The sequence below is a fragment of the Loxodonta africana genome, chromosome 9 (assembly GCF_030014295.1).
Source record: "Loxodonta africana isolate mLoxAfr1 chromosome 9, mLoxAfr1.hap2, whole genome shotgun sequence".
Taxonomy (NCBI): Eukaryota; Metazoa; Chordata; class Mammalia; order Proboscidea; family Elephantidae; genus Loxodonta; species Loxodonta africana.
Genome location: NC_087350.1, coordinates 86,828,077 through 86,849,872, shown reverse-complemented (window position 1 = coordinate 86,849,872; position 21,796 = coordinate 86,828,077).

The window sequence follows — 21,796 nt, the reverse complement described above, 5'->3', positions numbered from 1 at the left end:
AGGTTTGTTTTAAGTCAATCTCCTGTGAGATATAAAAGAGAGAAGCGAGCAGACAAACAGGGAAACCTCATACCATTAAGAAACAGGAGCAAAGAGAATAGCACGTCTTTTGGACCTGGGGTCCCTGTGCTGAGAAACTCCTAGGCCAGGGGAAGATTAATGGCAAGGACCTTCCCCCAGAGCTCACAGAGACAGAAAGCCTTCCTCTGGAGCTGGCACCCTGAATTTGGACTTCTAGCCTCCTAGACTGTGAGAGAATAAGTTTCTGCTTGTTAAAGCCATCTGCTTGTGGTATTTCGGTTGTAGCAGTACTAGATGACTAAGGCAAGCCCTGTTAAACCAGGCATTATGATAGAATTGGCAGGTCCAAATGAATTACGTATAAAGTATAAAGTCAAAGAATACTTCTAATGGCCAATAACTCAAAATTTATATGGAAGTCAGCTGTGTTAGCAAATGAATACAACATATTATGCTCTTCTAAAGATATGTAATGATAAAGGAGTGACAGGAGTTTAGAATTTGAGATAAAACTCTCCCAGATTATTATAACAAAAGGACTCAAAGAGCATTAATATATTAGTAACATTTAAGAGCTGGAGTTCTTCAGCAAATTCTCCAGGGTTTTAAACTTCTGGTTTACCAATTCTCAAGCCATAAGACACTGGGCATGTTACTTACCCTCTTCAAGCGTACTTCCTCTGCCTATGAGTTCAAAATGGTTATGGGACCATATTCTTGATACCTTTGTAAATATCAACCTTTTCTTGGCACAATTTTAAACCAATATGCTGGTACCACAGGTTTACAAACCTTCAATAAAATGCTCAGTATTAATTCAACAAATGTCGTCTACAACTATTATGGTATTTCTTGGTTTTTTTTTTCTATGTCATAATCCTGCAATTTGGTTTTCACCCTTTAGAGCAGAATCCCCTCAATGGCAAACATAATATTCTCTTTATATTCACAGCACATATTTCAAGCACAGTGCCTGGAAATTAGTAGATATTATATAAATATTGCTGAATGGTATTTAATATCAAATAGATAAATTTATACATTATTAAACTATTACATTTGTCATATTGTGGACTTTCAACGGCTAATTAGAAAAAAGACACATTGTTTTAGGGAAGACTTTTATGATTGGTGTGAGAGCAATTGGTGTATATATATAGTAAACCAAATATACTCATTTGGTATGTATATACCAAACCCAAAACAACACCTGCTGCTGTTTAGTCAATTCTGACTCATAGCAAAACTATAGGACAGAATAGAAGTGTTCCATAGGGTTTCCAGGAGCGGCTGGTGGATTTGAACTGCCAACCTTTTAGTTAGCAGCCAAGCTCTTAACCACTGGGTCACAAAGACATATATATATATATATATATATATATATATATATAGTAAATATAATAACAAGTATGAATATATATTATATAAAATATATATTACACACACAAACATATATATGTATATAAAATATATATACACTTGAGGAAATTCTAATGAAACAAATAGTGACAAAGTAAGAGAATGAGAGCAGCCCAGTTTTTGTGTGTGTGTGTATTTTTTTTTTTCATTCCATTTTTTCTTTAGTTTTTTGCCTGAGGTGGGACCTTTCAATATCCAAACAGCCTGTAACTTTATATTTGGCATGGTTTTCTTAGTGATGGGGAGAAGAATATAAGGCTTTGTCTGTCACTTGCTTAAGGTGACACTGGGCATTGAAGAGGCTTGGAGATTGGAGGCTGGGTCAAGGTCTAATTCCTCATATTCTACTCAGGATCAAAATTAAAGGCCCATGGTAAAATCCAAACACACACGCAGTTATTTGTATTTTTCAGATGCATATATGTAGGGTTTTCTGTAATCTACTACCAAAACTACTAGTGTAGTTTTCAAAGAGGAATTTGTGACAAAGAGTTTTTTGACATAACATAATAGTTAAACAAAAATAAACTGCTAATTTAGGAGCTTCCTATACTCTTTGTCCTACTCATGAGACAACCAAACATTTTCTTAGGTGGGGCACAAAGACCTTAGTATACTTGGCTTAAAAACAGTAACAATAGTCAGATTTGTTGTTGTTGTTGTTTTTGTTAGGTGCCATTCACTCAGTTCCCACTCATAGCGACACTATATACAACAGAATGAAACACTGTCCTGTCCTGCACCATCCTCACAATCGTTCTCTTGATTGAGCCCATTTTTGCAATCACTGTGTCAATATATTTCATTGTAGGTCTTCCCGTTTTTTGTTTACCCTCTACTTTACCAAGCATGATGTCCTTCTCCAGGATTGATCCCTCCTGATAACATGCCCAAAATATGTGAGACAAAGTTTCTCCAGCCTTGCTTCTAAAGAGCATTTTGGCTATACTTCTTCCAAAACAGATGTATTCATTCTTCTGGCAGCCCATGGTATATTCAATATTCTTCACCAACACCATAATTCAAAGATAAAAAGATGTAAACATCATGGCTTGGGTCACAGGGACCTTAGTCTTCAAGTTGATATCTTTGCTTTTTAACACCTTAAAGGCATCTTTTGCAGCACATTTGCCCAATGGAATGCATCTTTTAATTTCTTAACTGTTGCTTCCATGGGTGTTGATTGTGGATCCAAGTAAAAGGAAATCCCTGACAATTTCAATCTTTTCTCCATTTATCTTGAAGTTGCTTATTGGTCCAGTTGTGAGAAATTTTGTTATCTTTATGTTGAGGTGTAATCCATACTGAAGGCTGTAGGCTTTGATTTTCATCAGTAAGTGCTTCAAGTCCTCTTCACTTTCAGCAAGCAAGGTTGTGTTATCTGCATAATGCAGGTTGTTAATGAGTCTTTCTCCAATCCTGATGCCCCATTCTTCTTCATATAGTCCAGCTTTTCAGATAATTTCCTCAGCATACAGACTGAATAAGTATGGTGGAAGGATACAACACTGATGCACACTTTACTGACTTTAAACCATGCAGTATTCTCTTGTTCTTTTTTTGAATGACTTCCTTTTGGTCTATGTACAGGTTCCACAGGAGCACAAATAAGTGTTCTGGAATTCCCATTCTTTGCAACGTCACCCATATGCAAATGCCTTTGCATAGTCAATGAAACACAGGTAAACATCTTTCTGGTATTCTCTGCTTTCAGCCAGGATCCATCTGCAATCAGCAATGATATCCCTGGTTCCATGTTCTCTTCTGAATCCAGCTTGAATTTCTGGCAGTTCCCTGTCAATGTACTGCTGCAGACGCTTTTGAATGATCTTCAGCAAAATTTTTCTTTCATGTGATATTAATGATATGGTTTGATAATTTCCTAATTATATTTGATCACCTTTCTTAGGAATAGGCATAAATATGGACCTCTTCCAGTTGGTTGATCAGTTAGCGGTCTTCCAAATTTCTTGGTAGAGATGAATGAGCACTTCCAGTTCTGCAACGATTTGTTGAAACATCTCCATTGGTATTCCATCAATTCCTGGAGCCTTGTTTTTCATCAATGCATTCAGTGCAGCTTGAACCTCTCCCTTCAGTACCATTGGTTCCTGATCATATGCTACCTCCTAAAATGGTTGAATGCTGACCAGTTTCCTTTTGGCATGGTGACTTTGTATATTCTTTCCATCTTCTGATGCTTATTGTGTCATTTAATATTTTCACCATAGAATCCTTGACTATTGCAACTCAAGGCTTGAATTTTTTCTTCTTTTAGCTTGAGAAATGCCAAACATGTTCTTTCCTTTTGATTTCTTAACTCCATGTCTTTGCTCACATCATCATAATACTTTGTTTTCTTCTGCAACTGCTTTTGAACGGTCTTCAGCAAAATTTTATTTACGTGTGATATTAATGATATATTTCAATGATTTCTGCATTCTGAATTAGTGAATATTTTTAATTCCTTGAATACAAGTTGTGATAGAAAGGATTGGTGTGAATGACGGTGATATATACTGAAAGATGCTACTCAGTAATAGGAACCTCTTTGAAAGGGGGAAATCATATTCATTCTAGGAGGTATGGTTCATGGAATTTTTAAAGAATACAAATGTACATGACAATAAATTGTTAGATTTATTGGTCTGAATTTCAGAGTAATATTATAGCTGTCTGATCTTTAAGAAGTAGAACTCATAAAAGGACATTGAAAAAGAAGAAATCAAATAAAAGGATTCACATAATCTTTTATGCCAGTAGAAAAGGAAGTTTTGAAGAAGAAAGGCAAAGGACATTAGATGCTAGAAGACCAAGGAAGAGTAGCTCTGAGGCAGGTTTATTTGGTATAATAACCAAGAGGCTATTGGCTGACCTTAAGGTAATTTCAGTAAAGTACTGTTAACTAGACTCCAATAGGTTAATAAGTGAAAGGTAAAGAAGTAAAACTACCAAATATAGAGGTTCTTTCATGATGGCTGTGAAAAAAAGGAACAAGATATGCACTCAAATAAGACTTCCTTTAAGGTAGTCTTCTTTGCTTGACCATGTATAAAGGGTCATAGGAATGACTTACCAGAGAAGAAAAAAATACTGAGTAAAGGAGAGTGTGAGGTTCCATACAAGGCTCTTGTCTAGTGGATGAAGTATGTAACACAAGTGGAGGGAAATGTTTGAACAGGTCTAAGAACCTCTATTCTGCTGTAATGGAAAAGAAGACTAATAAATAGAAATGCAGACACATTTACAATCTGAAGATAAATCTGAAGAAGTTCCCATCAGATGATTTAGTTATTCCGCAAAAGGTGAAGAAAGATGATCTCGTGAAATTTGTTTGTATATCTAGATTTTAACCTAACTTTTCTTCTTGAACTATAAACTCAATACACTTTACTGGGCATTCTATGTTACAATTCTTTTTGCTATGCCACTTAACTTTTATCTCTATATACTTCAGAGGGCATGGAAAATGAAAATCCACTAAGCGAAGATACAAGTGAACAAATCTAGTCTAGGGTTCTCTGGGGCACTGACAGCCTTATGATCAGCAAAACCATGAAAATTCTGAGCCTTTTTCATTCTTTGTGAAATATATGACTGAAAGGGATGTTCTAGGTATGGTTTTATATAGCACAAAATATTTTTTGGCCTAAGTTTATTTTTAATCTTAGAAATATAGCTGATCATAATTGTCAACTAAAAACCTACACAGCTTTACTAACTGCAGCAGTAGTCCTAATTAGCCATTTATTTCAATTTGAGAGATTGCAATTTACAGGAGTTAACATCTATTACCTGTTGTGTTCTCAATGCATGCTCAATGGAAAATAAAATTTAAAAGACGCGGCCTTTTCCTCAGGCTTTATGATGCAGAAATGGTATTGAGAAATACCACTAAAAATCTCAGTGAACACAGCAAGGATTAAGTCACTTATCTTGCTAATCATGAAACAATGCAAAAATCAAGCTGCAGAGAAGAGCTCAAGTTTTCTCTCAATAAAGTCAAAGCATATGAGAAACAACTCATAGAAGGCTACATCTTTGGTCACACATTGGAGAAAGCATAGAGGTATCAAGATATATGTCCCTGCAAGAAGTGGGGAGAGGGTAGGAGATTTCAAAAGTTAAAGAAATCAAGATTTATGTATTATAGTACAAAACTAATTTCTCACTTAAACTCATATTTAAGGAAAAAAAAGATTTTTTTCATTTATTTAATATCTGAAAAGGTACGAAAGGCTGCACACTGTGTGGTCAGTGGAAAAAAAAATAGAAAATTAGCTGTAAGATGATATCTTTTTTCTTCTCTCTTTTTATTCCTTTCCTGTCAAAGGGTCAGAAAGCTAGGAAGTTATCGTTTCACCAGATTTTTTTCTGTTAATGTTCTTCTGTGAAGTATCAAAGCTTGTCATAAAGTTAAAGTTACTATATTAATAAGGATTTCATAATAATTGGAAGACAAATTTTCATTATAATTGAATTCTTGCTCCATAAAAAACCAAACCTGTTGCCTTTGAGTTGATTCCAACTTATAACGACCTATAGAAAAGGGTAGAACTGCCCCATTGAGTTTCCAAGGCTCTGGTGGCGCAGTGGTTAAGAGCTTGCCTGCTAACCCAAAAGTCTGCAGTTTGAACCCACCAGCCACTCCTTGGAAACCCTATGGGCAGTTCTAGTCTGTCCTATAGGGTTGCTATGAGTCCGAATCCACTGAAGACAACTGGTTTGAGTTTTGGGTTATCAGGTGTAAATGTAAATCTGTTAACAGATGTCAACCTCCCGCTTCTTGAAGAAACCCCTCCTCTGGCCACCCCAAGTGATTCTCTTGGAATCACTCCATTTCAGGTGGTTTGGAAAAGAATGGAAAACATTTTCATCTCTGTGTCCCTGAAAGTGGGAGGAAAGAAACAAAACCCAATTTCCACCATTTATGTTGATGATTTATGACTCAGAGGGTTGCTCCTTTCTCTCTGCTTAGAGACTTTGTGTTACTTGGGGCAAGGGGGCACTCTTGGGGCTATGAATTGGGGGTGTACACCTATCTTTCCTCAGTTCAAGAATCTAGACAGAAATTCCTGGATGACAGGCTGAGTCTTTAATAATATCTGTTATATTAAAAAAAAAAAAAAACACTCACCCACAAGCAACAAACATTACCAATTCTATATCAAAGGAGAGAAACATAAATATTCAAATTTATAGTATATGCACTTATAGATTCCTGGTGAAATATTCAGTATTTCATAAATATCCTATAAAGTTTTTCATTTTCTCAATGAGAAGATGTAGACAGTACAGTTAAAATTCTATTACCCAAAATAACAATAATATGACACCAGATTTTTTTAAGCTCTACAAGGAGTTTTATTTTCTTCCTTTTGACTTCATCCTCTGCTTATATCACAGATAGGCATACTCATGTTTCCCAACTAAATTAAAAAACACTGTATTGTACTTACTGTTGCATTTTCTCCTCAGGTAGTAAGGTGCACTGCAAGTACTGGACACTCAATACTACTGAAAAGAAAAATAAGAGTGTAAATAAAAATCAACTTTTGTTTTTCTAAAAGATATGTATTTTTAATTTTAATGAAAAGCTATGTGCCTATATCAAACTATACCCTTAATATTTGGCACTAAAATGCATGACTATGTTAAAGAAATACATTTTTCAGTAGAAAAAAAATTGTTGAAAAGTAAATACTAGAACTATGATTCTGATATTCTCAAGGTAGTCATAGGAAGCTGAAACTAGTACACAATATAACATGCCTATAAACATATAAATGCATAAAATAGTTATTTTACACGTTTAATCCAGACATTAAACCAAAATATCAATAGTTATATTTCCTTGGGTCTTGATTTTGTAAGTTTGTTTACTTTGAGAAGGGCTCTCTCAGCAGTTGGTAATGGACTCCACTTGAGGAATGCTCTAGATGAGTTGCCTTGGGAAGTACTTAGTTGTATTGAATAATATGTCAGTGCCAGGTATCTCTTATAAGAAACTTGGTTGTTCTGGGAAATGTGTTCATTTGTGTGGCTTTTAGATAAATCAGTTTGGAGAATGGTCAGGAGACATTTCAGCTCTTTCCCATTGCTTTTGTTAAAAGTAATATGGGCACTGTCACAATTTCACTGGGAACTCCATATGAATCAGAGTTGCAAAGGTTTCTGAAAATACACTCGAAATGCCTTCTAAAATATAGGAGAAACACTGGAAACGGTAAAATAGTCAACAAAATATAAAATCAATAAACTAATTTCTAAAACAAATTTACTAATACTAAAAGGAGAGTAACGAACTAATATGCAGGTTTTTTGTACAAAAGAATTCCTTAAAGGGTCCAGAAAACATATTTACCTAATACAGTGCCTCAACTACACCCTCAGAAACAAACACTAAACCACCTCTGCCTGGGAGCTGGGTAGAGGAACACGAGATTTTAAGCAAAATTCATGGAACAGTTGAAATGAACCTGAAGTAAAATTATGAAGATGGCACAGGGCCAGGCAACAATTTGTTCTGTTAAACATAAGGTCGCCGTGAGTCAGATGCAACTCACCAGCAACTAACAAAAACAATGATAACATGCATTTAATGAAACGAGACTGTTATCAGATTAAAAAAATATATAACAAATAATAAATTAGTAATAAGGCATAGAATACTGAGAATGTCATAGATATATAAATAAGAGTTTGACTACAATTCTGTCAGTTAATAATTAGAATACATAAAGGGAAAAGAGTATTAAAATCAAAAATGATGATTTAGGAAAATTTATGTACAGATTATAGAGTTTCCTAAGCAGAGTAACGAAGTAAACCTCATAGGTCTTATCATCAGCACGAAAATGGGAAAAGTAATGAGATAAAAAACAATTGGACTTTACTGACTAGAGTTTAAAATTAATATCAAAATGGTCTCATTTTCACTTAAGGCAATAATGCTTTTATTGAGAATTATTTATTCAAACAAGGTAATCTTAATTTTTGAAGACAATAGAAAAGTTTTCATCAGTATGACCTACAACAGAATCAGTGAGATATTTCTTTTTCAAACACTCTTATGAAAATTATTTGAACTGATTGAAAAGTCAGTTCTTCCTAATGGGAACACACTCTGTTCTATGATTTTTTTTTTTTTTAATATACGGATTTTCTTATATACTCCTTATAATACTGGTATTTCTTTTCCTGTCTCAACACCCATTTTAAAACATAAAATTTCTTCAGGGCTTATTCTACTTAACTTATCTATATATTCTCAGATTTGCACATACTTAGAACTTAATACTCATTCAATAAAAGCTAGTCTAATAAATAAATAAATAAAAGACTGAATGAATTAATAATAAGTCAATCCATCAGGAACATCACCCAAAGGTTTCTGAGAAGCCTCTTAGCTAGTGGAGTAAACTTGAACCCAAAGGTAAATTCCCTTCCTTTTTTACAAGTCGTGGCATGAAATGGTCAAAGATGCAATGCACTGAACAAGTGAGGAGATGATGTTATATATGCTGTGGCAATAAGGAGAATGTTCATTAGTAAGGAACTTCTGAAAGAAAAGGAAGGGGGCCAGGCATTTTATGAAGGCAGATGAACAAGTGAGTCATCCCTGAGTTTTATGGGAGTTATGAGGGAGATTGAAGAAGGGTCTTATCTTGGAATAGTGAAGTCAGCATGGTTCTGCGCAGTTAGCCATTTCTTGGAACACAAAAGAATAGGGGAATTTCTTGACTGCTCCTCCTTTCTGGAAGCACAGAACTCCGGTGAAGTTCATTTTTGTCAGACATTACATTAGATTAAGCTGCACTTCCAATTTTTAAAAATATTGTCTTTACTCATACATATATTTATACACGCACATATGCACATACTGAACAGTATCACAAATAAAACTGAATAAATACAAGCATGGGGAAATGAAGGAAAACGAAAATAATATGAAGCTAAGGGTAAAATTAGTACAGGATATATGTTATGCCAAAAATAGGATGCTGGGCTTTATAATACCAAGGAAAAGCAGAAAATATAATTACTTATAAGAGGCTCAGTTTTCATAGAATTGAAGAAAAGTTCAACCATTCCTAGAAATGAGAACTGAGAAAATTTTTCCCTGAAAGGAGAGCAGGCAGTATAATGATCAACAACCCTGACCAAATCCTATTATTAAATGAAACAGAAAATATTTTATATCAGTACTGGCTGTTGGCATGATATCAACACATGTAACAGTAATAGCAGTTACAGAGAAAATTCATACAGTGTGGTTTAGGTCTTTCATGCCAACTTAAGAAAAAATTTCAGAGCATCATAGGAATAGATAGGGTGCATATTCCTAGTCATTTCTCCCACCTCAGCCATTGGAATACCCTCTTATTTTTTCATCTAACCAAAATCAAACCAAACCCATTGCCCTGGAGGCAATTCCATCTCACAGCAAACCTAACGTCCTTAATTTGCCCCCTACAGTCTACTCCCAATCCAGAAACCAGAGTAATATTAAAAAAAAAAAAAAGATCATTTTACCTCTTGCTAAGAACCTTGCCATGACTTTCCTTCTTGCTTAAAATAGAAACCACAATGTGTTCATAAAAATCCGTTGCTGTCAATTCCCACCCATGGTGACCCTATAGGACAGAAAAGAACTGCCCCATAGGTTTTGCAAAGAGCAACTGGTGAATTTGAACTGCTAAGCTTTTGGTTAACAGCCAAGCTCTTATCCACTCTGCCACCAGGGCTCCACAATGTGTACTTAGCGGCCCTTTAAATCCTGCCCTCTTCAACTTGCTTTTACCCTCTTTTTCACTCTGTTCTTTGACTGGGAACAGCACAAACAGGGTTCTCTGTGCGAGTGCAGCCCCCTCCCCTCGAGCCTCCCAGTGGTCTCGGGACACAACTTTCCCAGTAATGGTCTTGTGGCAGAAATGTAGGAGCTGCTATAGTGTGAATGGGTAAAACCCTCTACACACTCTGGTGACTAATTGTTGTTAGTTGAAGCCCAGTCAATTCTCATATTTACAGAGTAGAAGTGTGCTCCATAGGGCTTCCAAGGCTGTGACCATTTGGAAGCAGATCATCAGGCCTGTCTTCTGAGGTATCTCTGGGTAGATTTGAACCACTGATGTTTTGGCTAGTAGTTGAGTGCCAACCATTTACAACTCCCAGGGACTCCTTGGTGACTAATAGGAGCATCAATTCTCCAGTTTAATGACAAAAGAGTACCTAAAAATGCAAAGTGTAAGAAGGAGAAATAAGAAATCAAATACATGACCATTTAATCTAAACTTTGAACAAAACGGAGGACTCCAGTCATCAGCAGCACAAAGCTGATTAAGTTAAATAATAAAGCATGAAGTTGAAAGAGTGATGCTTTGTCCCCATCCTTTGAAGTTTGTCTCAGAGCAGCAAGTTGCTATGATGGAGAAAGTGCTAACTGCATCTAATAATTATTAGAGATGCGCTTCTGCACTAATATTTATGAAAGAAAAGACCAGGTTTTGAAGAATCAGTATTTCGTAAGTTTAAAGTGAATGTCATACACTCACTTAGCTGGACAACCTCTAAAGCTCTTTTTAAAAACATTCTACAAATCACAGAATCAACGAATTCTGCTATGGGAAGAGAGCGTGGTAGTAATTAAGCCCAGGCTGGTTGTTTTGCAGAGGTTGAACTGAAGATTTAAGATGCAGCTTAACTTTGCTCTCTTCATAAAAAAATGAATTACTGGCACTTTAAGAGGAAGAAATGTATGTAGCAGAGAATTGAAATGGAAGAGTACAATGTGAATTGATGGTTCTTTTTGCATCCATGTATTCTAGGTGATACTAAAGCCCTATACAATTCCTACCCTGAAATCATATCCCATTGAAAAGATATAATCAAACAACTTTAATTACTATGGGTGATTTTAATTAAAGAATTATTCATTAAGGAACGTTTCTTATCTCTTCTTGTTAGGTAAATAAAATAACGTGCTAAGTCACTTTGGGAGTTTAAACATTGGAATCATAACAAGACACGGTGGAGAAGCACCCGACTCTGAGTTGCAAGGTAATGAGTTGGAAGATACTGCTTTAGTTTTGGAGATAAATAACCACAACAGAATAGCTTCTGTGATACTTGGAAAGAATTGTAGACCCCTACTTCAATATTTCTTAGCACTATCATTTGCTTCAATCTTAATAAGAGTAGAACCCTATAATAATGAATATTCAGATATAGTTCTACTTGTGATTGTGTGATTGGCATCAGTCCCCCAGAATTTCTAGCTAGTTAGTTTAGTTGTTCAGGATCACCTTGGTAATCTCATTTACCTCAAAATAATATATCACCTCATTTAATATGATTATATTTTCACTTTGCACCTTACAGTTTTGGCTATCTACTGGTGCACGGAAACCCTAGTAGTGTAGTGGCTAAGAGCTACGGCTGCTAACCAAGAGGTCGGCAGTTTGAATCCACCAGGAAGCCCTTGGAAACTCTATGGGGCAGTTCTACTCTGTCCTATAGGGTCATTATGAGTCAGAATTGACTCGACAGCAGTGGGTTTTCTTTCTTTCTTTTTTTTTTGGTAACTGGTACATAGCAAACCATCACAGAATCTGTGATTTGAAACTTCAAATATTTCATTATCTTAGGTAATGACTGGGCTCAGCTAAGTAATTATGCAATCTTGCTTGGGGTCTTCTACCTGGCTGCAGTCAGCTGCTGCGTCATCTGGAGTTTGAGTAAAATGCTCCAATATCTGAGCTTCAGACTCTCACTCTCTCTCAGTGGGACCCTGTATTTGTCTCTTTCTTTTACCATGTAGTCTAAGGGCCTCACCCTGTTCATGTAACTTCTTTCCACTTCTGCCTATGTTTTCTCCAGCAGGGTAGCCAAATCGCTTATGTGTTCAATCATGTATCCCTAACTTAAGCATCTCAGGTGACAGAAGCTGCCAATCCTTGTAAAGGTTAACCCAGAAGAGCCACACCATCCCTTCTGACACTTTCTATAATCACAGGACCTGTCCAAATTCAGTATTGAAGAGCATGAATACCAGGAGGTGTGGTTCATGGGTAAGGCCATCTTTGGAGACTAACTCATGAGATTTCACTGTACTATTTATTAAAGGAAGCCCTGGTGGTGTAGTGGTTAACTGCTATGGCTGCTTACCAAAAGTTGGCAGTTCAAATCTACCAGTTGATCCTGGAAACCCTTTGGCCAGTTGTATTCTGGCCACAAGAGTATGGCGGGACACTAATGGGTATTGCAAAATAGATAATGGATCTGGTAGGAAACGTTACCAGTTGGTTTCTGATCTTTCATCTAGCCTCAGGGACACTTGAGGAGTTAAGAAAATTTTAAAATTCTCCTTGAATCACTAACTCAGTGAGTTTATTAAACTCAGTGAATTTATTAGAGCAAACCAAATCCAAGATTCAGAAGAATTCAGTATAGATTACTATCTACTGAACCAAGAACCTATAGCTCATTGCATAAAGTGTTTGTTTAGTAATTAGTAACTGGTTAATAAGATTTCGTTGCAACCAAAAATGGACTCTAGTCCTGTACCACTGAGGGGGCTTTATGAATAGAAAGTTAATAAAGCTGATAGGTCCCCTGACCTTACAGCTTTTTTGGGTTATTGTGACCTCTGCCAGCCCAGCCTTGAATCTCATAACCACAAGTGTCCCAAGTAAGGAGTGATAGGGACATTGGAAAACACTGCCTAGGAGTCATGAGACTTCAGCTCTGCCTTAACTGTTCACTATGTTATTGTCAATACCATATTCTTTCTCAAGCCAAGTAAAATTTCTGTTGGATAGAGTCTATTAAGGCTTTGATTATTAACCTAACATGAAGAACACTATTGCTAATCGAGTATAGTGAACAGTTAAAACTATTTTCAAAATTTCAACTATTTTTCACTCCTTCCCTTACTTTGTTATTTTATTCTTGGTCACAAAGGACATAACTCATTAGGTGAAAAATTTTCCCTCAACATGGATATAATTCATAGATTTAGTGTCACTAAATCCTCCTGAACAATGCACTATTGTGAGGTTCTATATGTTTTGGTGTGGAAGGAGTGACATTCTACAGTACTCACAGCTCCTGTCTCTTATAATCAGGTGTATATCCCGAAAGAAGCAAGACAACTAAGCTGGAGCTGATTTAGTTTCTATTCTGGAACCAATCAACACTGTAGGGCATCTCAGCTACGTTAGTAAACTTAAAAAAGGAGAAAAGGACACTGCTATGTATTTCCCTCTCTTTTGATCAACAACCAGACCATTTCTCCTATACTCTTTCCTTCCTTGTGAAACTAAGTGACAAAATATTGCCATGGAATACATATAGAACATGATGAATCAGTTCCAGGGTAAAGTGGTAAATAAACAGGCATATTTCAGTCCCCTCTCTCTCTAATTTCTGGTTGTATAATTTTAGCTTAATCTGGAAGCTGTAGGTTGAAAATTGAAAAAACTTGGCTCCCCAAAACATTTTATAGGAGACCCATTTCACAATCCCTCCTCCATGTGTGTACTTGGAATGGAGATACAATAGCTAGAGCCTTGAGAATAAATGTTTCATCTTGAGGATGACAAAGGAGAAAGTTGGAAGGCACTATTGATTCTGAACAAACTTGTTCTTGACCTTATTTTATATGAGAGAGAAGTACATTTCTATCTTATGTAATGTTTTATTTTTGAGCTGTGTGTGGAAATCCAAAACCAATCCTAACAACAGTAACAACAACAAAAATTCTCTGATTGTCCCTTGTTTCTTAGTTACTTTAGGAAACAAAGACATCTTAAACATACATATTAGTGTTATGATTTATTCATTAGTATCTTGTAAATTTGGATAGTATGAGTCTGTCCAACCATGAAGCTCTGGTAATATCCATGTTCTGAAATTAATCTCCATTATATTTTTGCTGTGTAACCTTAGGAAGATGTTTACCTTCATAGGTACATGTTTTCTCATCTGGGAAATGAGGCAATAACACGTATAACAAACTCCTCTCTGCATATAGAAAATTTTCAATGCCTGCTAGTTGGTATTACAAAGCTTGGGACAGAAAATGAATGATGCTCACTCAAGTGCATTCAGGCCTTTTCTGAGCAATCAAAATCCCAACAGACTTCACACAATTCTTAGTCACGTTGATTTCAAGAAGTGAAGGGATATGTGGCCCCTCAAGTATTCTACTCTAAGAAAGGGGTGTTTCAAATAAATAACCAAAGCTCTTAATGTCCCAAATATATGCATGGTAAGATTGAAAAAAATCTCACCCAAAGTGCAGAAGATTTTGAGGAGAGAGACTGTTGTTAATAAAGGGAGAAAAGGTAAAAGAGGGTGGGAAGGGTGGTAAACAGAATTCTAAGTTGGCCCCCAAGGTTCCTGCTCCCTGGTATACATGTCCTGTATTATCCCCTCCCTTTCAGTGTCGACTGATACTGTGAATATGATGGCATAGTCATCCGTCCATTAGCTTATATAAAATGGCAAAAGTAAAGGGATTTTGCAAGTGTACTTATGGTCTCTAATTAGATGATTTTAGGTTAATCAAAAAGGAGGTTTTCAGAGAACCCAGAGATCAGAGACAGCAGATGCTCTCCTGAGACCATTGTAGTTTGCCTTGAAGAGACAAACTGCCAAGTTTTGAACAGGGCTACATGGCAGAAAATGGTAGGCAGCCTCTAGGAACTGAAGGTATCTGTCCTACATCTACAAGGAACTGAATTTTGCCAACAACTAGTGAGGTTATGATCCACACAGTCGAATGCCATTGCATAGTCAATAAAACACAGGCAAACATCCTTCTGGTATTCTCTGCTTTCAGCCAGGATCCATCTGACATCAGCAATGATATTCCTGGTTCCACGTCCTCTTATGAAATGGGCCTGAATTTCTGGCAGTTCCCTGTCTATATACTGCTGCAGCCGTTTTTGAATGATCTTCAGCAAAATTCTGCTTGCATGTGATATTAATGATATTGTTCTATAATTTTCACATTTGTTTGAATCACCTTTCTTGGGAACAGGCATAAATATGGATCTCTTCCAGTCAGTTGGCCAGCAAGTTGTCTTTCATATTTCTTGGCATAGATGAGTGAGCAACTCCAGTGCTGCATCTGTTTGTTGAAACATCTCAATTGATATTCCATCAATTCCTGGAGCCTTGTTTTTCACCAGTGCCTTCAGAGCAGCTTGGACTTCTTCCTTCAGTACCATAGGTTCCTGATCGTATGCCACCCCTTGAAATGGTTGAACATGGGCAAATTCTTTTTGGTATAATGACTCTGTTTATTCCTCCCACCTTCTTTTGATGCTTCCTGCGTCGTTTAATATTTTCCCCATAGAATCATTCACTATTGCAACTCGAGGCTTGAATTTTTTCTCCAGTTCTTTCAGCTTGAGAAATGCCGAGTGTGTTCTTCCCTTTTGGTTTTCCATCTCCAGCTGATTACACACGTCATTATAATACTTTATCTTCTCGAGATGCCCTTTGAAATCTTCTGTTCAGTTCTTTTACTTCATCAATTCTTCCTTTTGCTTTAGCTGCTCGACATTTGAGAACAAGTTTCAGAATCTCCTCTGACATCCATCTTGGTCTTTTCTTTCTTTCCTGTCTTTTCAGTGACCTCTTGCCCTCTTCATGGATGATGTCCTTGATGTCATTCCACAACTCGTCTGGTCTTCAGTCACTAGTGTTCAATGCATCAAATCTCTTCTTGAGATGGTCTCTAAATTCAGGTGGGATATACTCAAGGTCATATTTTGGCTCTCGTGGACTTGCTCTGATTTTCTTCAGTTTCAGCTTGAACTTGCATATGAGCAATTGATGGTCTGTTCCACAGTCAGCCCCTGGCCTCGTTCTGACTGTGTGGATCATAACACATTATGGATAACATTGTGAAGAATGGGAATTCCAGAACACTTAATTGTGCTCATGAGAAACCTTTACATAGATCAAGAGGCAGTTGTTCAGACAGAACAAGGGGATACTGAATGGTATAAAGTCAGGAAAGGTGTGCATCATGGTTGTATTCTTTCACCATACCTATTCAATCTGTATGCTGAGCAAATAATAAGAGAAGCCGGACTATATGAAGAAGAATGGGGCATCAGGATTGGAGGAAGACTCATTAACAACCTGCGTTATGCAGATGACACAACCTTGCTTGCTGAAAGTGAAGAGGACTTGCAGCACTTACTAATGAAGATCAAAGACACAGCCTTCAGTATGGATTGCACCTCAACATAAAGAAAACAGAAATCCTCACAACTGGACCAGTGAACAACATCATGATAAAAGGAGAAAAGACTGAAGTTGTCAAGGATTTCATTTGACTTGGATCCACAATCAACAGCCATGGAAGCAGCAGTCAAGAAATCAAAAGATGCATTGCATTGGGTCAATCTGCTGCAAAGGACCTCTGTAAAGTATTGAAGAGCAAAGATGTCACCTTGAAGACTAAGGTGTGCCTGACCCAAGCCATGATATTTTCAATCACATCATATGCATGTGAAAGCTGGACGATGAATAAGGAAGACCAAAGAAGAATTGACACCTTTGAATTGTGGTGTTGGCGAAGAATATTGAATATACCATGGACTGCCAAAAGAATGAACAAATCTGTCTTAGAAGAAGTACAACCAGAATGCTCTTTAGAAGAAAGGATGGTGAGATTGCGTCTTACATATTTTGGACATGTTGTCAGGAGGGATCAGTCCCTGGAGAAGGACATCATGCTTGGCAGAGTACAGGGTCAGCGGAAAAGAGGAAGACCCTCAACACGATGGATTGACACAGTGGCTGCAACAATGAGCTCAAACATAACAAGGATTGTAAGCATGGCTCAGGACTGGGCAGTGTTTCGTTCTGTTGGGCTTAGGGTCGCTATGAGTTGGAATCAACTCAACGACACCTAACAACAACAACAACAACAACAACAGTGAGGTTGGAAGGGGACCCTGGACATCACATGAGATCCAACCACAAGATGACATTGATTTCAGCCTGGTAATATCCTGTGCAAAGGACCTAATTAACCTGTACCTAGGCTTCTGGCCTCCAGAAACAGTGGGATAATAAATATATGTTGTTTTAAGACGTTGCAACTGCAGTAATTTGTTAGACGCAGTAATGGGAAACGAATATAAGAGAAAAAGAACTATTTAACTGGTATGTACTAATAGAAAAGAACAGACCTGCTTAGAAACATGGCCCACTGTGTCCTGTAAAGGTAATTATTTTGAGTACATACTGATCAACTTAGGGATAAATCTGCAGAAACCAGGGGCTTAAGTATGTATTGATTGGATTTAGTATGCAAAAAATAATGCAACTGAGTATTTGAGTAAAAAGTACATTTTTTTTTGCCTCATAAAACGTATGTAATAATTGTGTTATATGCGTTAGACTATGCATAGAGAAAGGGCCTGAGATTTTTTTTTTTCTCAGATTTCCTTTTCCATAATTTTTCTTATAGCATGCATTTTTTCTTAGTCAAAACAAGAAGATCATGAGGTGAACATATAGTGTATAGGTTTTACAATCTTTCCCTTTTCATTTATTTATCTCTCTATAGTATGTATTGATTCTGGCTGCCAGGTGGGAAATTTGGAAGCCAGGATAAAAATCAACGAAGGATTGCTGAAGTATGTCTGTAAGCCAGGAGTCTAATAGAAGAATTCTTGAAGGGGATGAAAAGTTGTGTTTGAATGTATTTAGAACTTTGGGTGTACAATACGGAGTCAGATGGACATTGTTAACACAGATGTAATACATGGATATTTATACTGTTTGACATTTTTTTAAAACTAATTTATTGTGGATACATAAAAGTCTTTTTAGCTTTTTTAGTGACTGCATATTGACAAGCCATAATTTATATACACAATCCTGTATTGGTGGGTATTTAGATGGGCTTCATCTAGATTTAAATGTTGCAATTAACTCTTACGTATATCTGTTTATGTCTGTGTTTATATCTAACTATATCTGCACTTACATGAACATTTTACTGGGGGAGTGTAGATGACCCATATCCAATTTGTTCAAATTTCCTTCCTGCCCTTTATTTTCTGTATTGAAGTCTTCAGGTTTCCAAGCTTGCTTCTTTCTCTAAGCAATACTATTCTAATACTTAGTCTAAAAATTTCAGGCTCTTCTACTATATGGTGAAAGAAATATTAGCAAGACAAGAAGTAGAAAACATTATTCATGCAACTGGTGAAAAGCAAATTCTGTTCTTCAGAATAAAACTCTTCTTAGAAAAATATCACCTATGAAAAGGAAGTAATATAAGATACTCTGACTTAAGAAATTAATATGCTCTTTAAAAAATAACATCTAAGCTCTGAAAGTCTGAAATTCCTACTAATTTTTTGCCATGGTAATAATATTTAAATTGACATCTGTGTTTACTGAAAGTATCCTCAGTCGCAAGTATTCTTTATTAAGTCAGGAGGGAGTCACTGTCCTTTCCATCTTCTTCATCTGCATGATATCCAGAGAAACCAGGCTCATGGAAATTAATCATAGGCAACTTGAAGACATGCAGTTAAGTAAGGAAAGTAAGTGTAATTAAACTCATATAGGTTGACCAGTTTTCCACAAAATGGCTTTATCTATTTATACTCTCACTAATATCAGGTATCTCTACACTCTTGATAATTTTAGACATTATCAAGATTTTCACAGTCTGAAGCATGAAAACTGATAATTCATTGTAGTAGTTTTGAGTTGATTTTTTTAGTTGACTATTACAATGTGGAACACTGGTATTTTTTTAGTATGAACTTATTGATATCTTTATGTATTATTACCTGGCTGTTTTAAAATTTTTATTTTAGTGGTATAATATAATACCATATGTGTGTGTATCTAACATTTTATACATGTAACATATATATGGTATGTTACATATGTATACTTACACAGTAGGTTACAAATATATACATGCAACATATATATTACAAATATAAAATATATACAGAGTGTAATTATAAAAATAGGTTTGCAGGTGGCAAATGCAAAGTCGAAATAACTTCATAATATGCTTTTAGTTGTCTTCACTGATTTTATTTTTTTTAGTCTTAAGAACAGCTGAACAAGACAAGGAGTTAAACTGAAATAAAAGATTTTTTTTTTTTAACCTGACACTCCAATAGAAGTAATTTAAAACTAGTTTTATGTCCACCAACTTGACTTTTTTTTTTTTAATAAAATATATGCTCACATTTATCAAAAAAGGATCGCAAGATATTATGTTGGTATTCGACCACAACCTTTAGTAAAATGCTTGGAAACACTTGATTAGTGAATTAAAAGGAGAAAACAAACTGAAGGAATGAGTCTTTTTTTTAAATCCTCTATATTTAAATGTTTCCAGCCTTCTATGTTTTTATTGACAGTTGGTAAATATGAAGTAGAACGCATTTTGCAAAGTCAACTCATTCAAATTGTGAATAAAAATAGTTACAAAAATGAAGAATTTGAGTTATTTAAATGAGAGAAATCCCTAGTAATGGTAAAAATTGCCTATTACCAAAAATATTATTTACTCAGGGTATTTGAAACAGTTGGACAAAAATTTGAAAGGAAAAAAGAAAAGAGTTGCCATACTGGAAAACAGAAAACAGATTTTTCATGTTTATAGGTAGCATTTTTTCATTTAATCAACTTCATTGTGTTGTACTTTAATATAATAAATGCACTTGTTTTAACCGTGCTGTTCTTTGAGTTTTGACCAATATATAAACCCTTTTACCCACTACTCCATCAAGATACAGAACATTTCCATTATCCCCAAAAGACCCCCTCGTATGGAGTTTTATCCCGTACATCCATGGCTGAGCATCCAGCAATAGGCTGAAAGGATTCATGATGTACATTTTACTACTATTTGTTGAATTTGCAGCTTCCTCTTTGCCACTCTTCTGCCCTTCCCAATTTATAATTACTTTCTGGATTTTATTTTTTTCTCAATCCAGCAAAACGGTCCTGCTTTTCGTGAGATCCCCTTCCCTGCACCACACAGAAAACTGAAGCAATTTTACGGCTCACTTCAGTGGTCATCCTTCTCTCAGCAGTCATACACCCTTACTTCCAGTTGTCTAATATCCCAGAGGAATTCCTGTGTAGTGCAAATGGTTAATGTGCTTATTTGCCAACCAACAGATTGATGGTTTTAGTCCACCTAGAAGATCCTTGGAAAAAAAAAAACATGATGATCTACTTCTGAAAATTCATACCGTGAAAATCCTTTGGAGCACAGTTCTGCTCTGACACACATGAGGTCATCATGAGTTAGAATCAACTCCACAGCAACTGGGAATATTCCAAAACTGGCTTCGCACGAATGTATACCATTTATTTGTGTGGTAATACCAGGAGAATAACCCTGAATTTCGGTACTACGCTGCATTGGAGGTGTGTTGGACAATATTGAGAAAACACATTTTTTAGAACGTTGTTTTGATAAATTAAAGCATAGAATACTATATAAAAATGACACGTAAATTATAGCTGACATGTATATCATAATCAGAAAATTAAAAATTAATGGTAAGTTGTTTTGGGAGCAATATTAGTAGCATACAATACTACAATAAACTTAAAAAACAATGTAAAAAATTTGATAACATAACCGAATCGATGTTTGAACAGTCGAAAATAAAATTTTCTGAAATTTACATTCTTCACAATGTTTGTTATCCATAATTTGTTATGATCCACACAGTCAAATTCCTTTGCATAGTCAGTAAAATACAGATAAACACCTTTCTGGTACTCTCTGCTTTCAGCCAAGATCCATCTGACATCAGCATTGATGTCCCTCCTTCCAAGTCCTCTTCTGAATACAGCTTGAATTTCTGACAGTTCCCTGCCAATGTACTGCTGCAATTGTTTTTGAATTATCTTAAGCAAAATTTTACATGCTTCTGATAATAATGATATTGTTCAATAATTTCTGCATTCTGTTGTATCACCTTTCTTTGGAATGGGCACAAATAACAGATCCCTTCCAGTTAGATGACCAGGTATATGTCTTGAGCACTTCCAGCACTGCATCCACTTGTTGAAACATCTCGAATGGTATTCTGTCAACTCCTGGAGCCTTTTTTTTTTGCCAATTCCTTCAGTGCAGCTTGAAATTCTTCCTTCAGCATCGCCGGTTCTTGATCATACGCTTCTTCCTGAAGTGGTTGAACATCGACCAATTCATTTTGGTACAGTGAGTCTGTGTATTCCTTCCATCTTCTTCTGATGCTTTTACCCACAGAATCCTTCAAAATTGCAAATTGAGGATTGAATTTTTTCTTCAATTCTTTCAGCTTGAGAAATG